This window comes from Palaemon carinicauda, chromosome 5 (genome assembly GCF_036898095.1).
Source record: "Palaemon carinicauda isolate YSFRI2023 chromosome 5, ASM3689809v2, whole genome shotgun sequence".
NCBI classification, from domain to species: Eukaryota; Metazoa; Arthropoda; class Malacostraca; order Decapoda; family Palaemonidae; genus Palaemon; species Palaemon carinicauda.
The window spans coordinates 150595395-150600394 of NC_090729.1; positions in this window are offsets into that span (position 1 = coordinate 150595395).

The following is a 5000-nucleotide window of genomic DNA, read 5'->3' on the forward strand; positions in this document are numbered from 1 at the left end:
TATATAAGACGCCTAACAAATTTGGAAGACGAATATTGAAATATTACATCGACGTAATATACAGGACTGTACCATACCAGATAATAACATATGTTGCTGCTTCTGTTCAAACCCTTATTCATTTGCATGTACCCACTCAGACGGATATAGATCATATTTATTTATGAAAACACAACCACACACATATTTATATATATGCACACACACACATATATACAGTATATATATATATATATATATATATATATATATATATATATATATATATATATATATATATATATATGTGTGTGTGTGTGTGTGTGCGTGTGTGATATGTATGTATTTATGTATGTATATATATATATATATATATATATATATATATATATATATATATATATATATATATATATATATATATATGCGTGTGTGTGTGTGTGTGTGTGTATGTATTTATGTATGTATATATATATATATATATATATATATATATATATATATATATATATATATATATATATATATATATATATATATATATATATATATATATATTATTCACCAAGTTATAACTCTCTGTATATCACCAATTCTTTAGCGGTTAGATTATTACCATTCATTAAATTTTTTATCCAAGTTTACCTTTGCACCTATTTTTAACTGGGTTGTCTGGTGAGTTGTCCATATTTTTTTGTATAAATTCCAATTATTATTATTATTATTATTATTATTATTATTATTATTATTATTATTATTATTATTATTATTATTATTATTATTATTATTGCTTGCTAAGCTATAACCCCGGTTGGAAAAGCAGGATGCTATAAGCCCAGGGGCCCCAACAGGGAAAATTGCCCAGTGATGATATGAAAAGAGGAAAAATTTAATATTTTAAGAACAACAACAGCATCTAAACAAATATTTTTAATATAAACTATGAAAACTTTAACAAAACTTGTGGAAGGGAAATTAGAAAGAATAATATGCTCGAATTTACCTCCCAGCAAGAGAACTCTAACCCAAGACGGCGAAAGACTGGTAGAGAGGCTATGGCACTATCCCAGGCTAGAGAACAATGTTTGATTTTGCAGTGTCCTTTGCCTAGAAGATATGCATCCCATAGCTAAAGAGTCTCTTCTATACTTAACAAGAGGAAAGAAGCCGCTGAACAATTACAGTGCAGTAGTTAACCCCTTGAGTGAAGAAGAATTGTTCGGTAATCTCAGTAATGTCAGGTTTATGAGAAATAGGCCACACTATTCGGTGTATGTGCAGGACACGGGAAAGTGAACCGTAACCAGAGAAAAGGATCCAATGTAGTACTGTCTGGCCAGTCAAAGGATCCCATAACGCTTTAGCAGTAGTATCTCAATGAGTGGCTGGTGCCTTACCCAACCTACTACCCACTAGTGTTTTACTGTATGTACTGTTTAATATATATAAACACCAAGACGAAAATATCAAAGCATTTTTTCTTATTTTATGCATAATGTAAAGAATCGTATGTACCATATTTCATGGCGTCATGTCTTAGAAAAGCCAGTTTCCATGAGGGTAGTTTTGCAAGGTATTCTTAAAATGGTAATTTTTAGTTATTAACAAAATCTTTGAAGGTTTATCAATCGAGCGGCATATGCACACTTTTGATCTCAAAGCCGCCCCTTTGCCCGTCTGTAAAGATAATCATAAACTTGGTTTCGTATTTTAGTCTAAATTAACTCATGTATGATCATCATTTCAAGGCACCATCTACATATGTCATTAACAATGCATGGTACAAGGTTCTTTTTTTTATTTTTTTTCTAAAATTATTCTACTGAATTCCTTCGTCCTTCTATATGGCAGCCTCGAATTTCTTGACTGACTATTCTTTCTGATATAGTTGGGTTGCTACGAGTAGATCTGCTCATATCTGTAACTTCACGTCCTTGCCTATCTCATCATCAATCCTCTTCAAAATGTCGCTTGTTCAACCCAATTATATACAAGCTTTCTTTCTACTGTTATTATTATTTGACATTACTAACGATCCACATAAGATTAATTTCACAGCATCGTATATTAATTTTCATTAGCTGATCTCCCTTTTAACCCAAGCAGAATTTAGAAAGTCAACACTGCATAAAGCTAAGCTTTTTATAAAGGTGAGGTCAAAACCTGGTTTGATTAGCATCTATAAACATTTCCTCTGATCAGCTCCATTAAATTTATGGAGGCACCTATCTGCCTTCGGTTAGTCCTTTTTATTCTTTCTTCAAATCGAAACACATTCTCTTTATGCGGCTCTTCACAGCCTCTTTTCATGATTACATGTCAGCCTTTGGACTGCAAGATGTGTGCAACTATGTGCTTTTTAGAGTGAAGTGTGGGTGGACACAAGTGCCCCCATTGTCGCAGAGAGAGAGAGAGAGGAGAGAGAGAGAGAGATGAGAGAGAGAGAGAGAGAGAGAGAGAGAGAGAGAGAGGCGAGCATATCAAGGTTAATTGCACAGAATGTATTTCATTTGATTGTAAGTTTGCCGTGTACGTAAGTGGCCGAGTGATGCGTGGGTTGGGGTAAGGAATTGTGTGTGCCATTGAATCTCCTGGCTTGAAAATTGCCTTTAATCGTATCATGTCCAGCACGTGTTATGTGAGGCTATTACACATCATATTAGCGATTATAGCTGGGGAAATGTCGTTAAAAGGGGTTGCTTTTACAACTACCGTCGCTAAAAGGTCTATTTATATCTGAATTTTTCCTTTAAATACAAATGTTTCTTTTGATCTTAATTTTTATGGATACTTGGGTTTCAAGGTTTGTTTTCCGTGGGATACAAAATCAATGAATTCTACTATAAAATTTTACTCTGTATATTACACACACACACACACACACACAAACACACACACACACACACACATATATATATATACTGTATATATATATATATATATATATATATATATATATATATATATATATATATATATATATATATATATATATATATATATATATATATATATATATATATATATATATAATATATATATATATATATATATATATATATATAAGAAGGCATAAACATACGCAAGTGGAAGGACATGTATTTTATCCGTGCCTGAGTGCATGTGTGTATATTCATAAAAATCAGATAGTTCCCGTGATTTTAGTCTAAGCAAATGCTACACGTGTATTATATATTAAACTATTTGTAGCGCTGCGTGAAATAAAGTTGCAACTGACCAAACCCTACTTTAAAAGCATAGGTAAATACAGATTTAAAAATATAACAGTAATGCCACAATTCTGAAAATAAAGAAAAAAAAACGCGTTGTCCTGTAAAACAGAAGAGTTTTCAAAGCAATCATTTACTTTTTTTTTTCCTTTGAAAATCCTCATGTATTGTGGAAAGAGTATCATAGGCTTTCATCCAACCAACAATTCATTGAAAGTGAAACATCTTATGAAAAATCACTTTCAAATCAATCTCAAATTAATTTACCATCTGATTAATAATTTACGTTATTATCTTCTTTTAATATTCATAATCCTTTGTTCCAGTTAAGAAGAGTAGGTAAAAGAGCATCAAACCATACGTAAATTTCAAATTATCAAATATCTTTTCAAACTATGAATAAATGTAGCGTTGTCTTTAGATTCCCCTTCACTTAATTTAAGTGTAACTTTTTATAACCGAGGTTATTAGCGTTTTATGTCATTTCAGGTTTACGCCTATGAATTCTCATCATAGGGAAAAGGTGTTTTAACATTTAGGTTCTTAACACTGTTCCTTAATAATGAGTAATGGCATTACTGTGTATGTGTGTTTTTTTTTTTTTTTCACACCCCAGTTCTGCCAACATAATTAGTATAGTGCCATGCAGTGTTTTGTAATTTTTCACTTCCTTTTTTAGTTATTTACTGTTCATTATCTAGTATCCCTTATTCACATTTAAACCTACTCATTGGTGGATTTTCTTCCCTTTACTTTCGAGATAATCATTTCTCTTTAAGGTTCAAAGGATTAAAAGCCGTTCATGAATGACAGAGGCATGGGACAGTGACATTGCCCTATCGAGTCAGTGACATTGCCCTATCGAGTCGGACAATGCCCTAGTGACTGACCAAGGAGGGCCAGGAAAGAGATTCTAATGACTCAGCAGATAGACCTGTAGGCTCCCCCCCCCCCCACAACCTTAGCTCACAAGGATGGTGAGGTTGCATCGACCAAAGGAACTAACAAAAGTGAGAGGGACTTGAACCCCAGTCTGGCATTTACCAGTCAGGGACGTTGCCATATTGACCACTGCAACCCTGGAGTAATAAGTTGTGCACATCTCTACCTATATCGAGAAGTTTCATAACAATTCCACACAACATTAAGGGTCATATATTATATTAAAAGTCAAAAGAGCACGTTTGCTCGTCGAGGTCTTTTTTAGTAACAATAAGCTCTTAAGGGATTTCATAAGCTGAGAGGAAAATTACCATATGCTACATGGTATTGTCAGAAGATAATATGAAATATTTCTAGTGATACATTATTATATTATTATTATTATTATTATTATTATTATTATTGCTGCTACTACTACTCCTACTACTAATACTAAGCTACAAACCTAGTAGAAAAGGTGGGATGCTATAATCCTAAGGGCTCCTACAAGAAAAAAATAGCCCAGTGAGGAAGAGAAATAAGTAAATAAATAGAAAGCAATTAATAATGAATATAAAACATCTTCAGATCAGTAACAACGTTGAAATAGATCTGTCATAAAAAAACAATGAAGAGAATAGTCAGACTTCACATACAAAAAAACATTCGCCGCAAGTTTGAACTTTTGAAGTTCCACAAATTCAACTGGCCTGATTAAGATGTTCATTCCACAATCTGCTTATAGCTGGAATAAAATTTCTAGAATACTGCGTAGTATTGAGCCTTATGATGGAGAAGGCTTGACTATTAGAATCAACTGCATACAAAGTATTAAGTATAAGATGGTACAGTCTGGGAAGATGTGCCTGC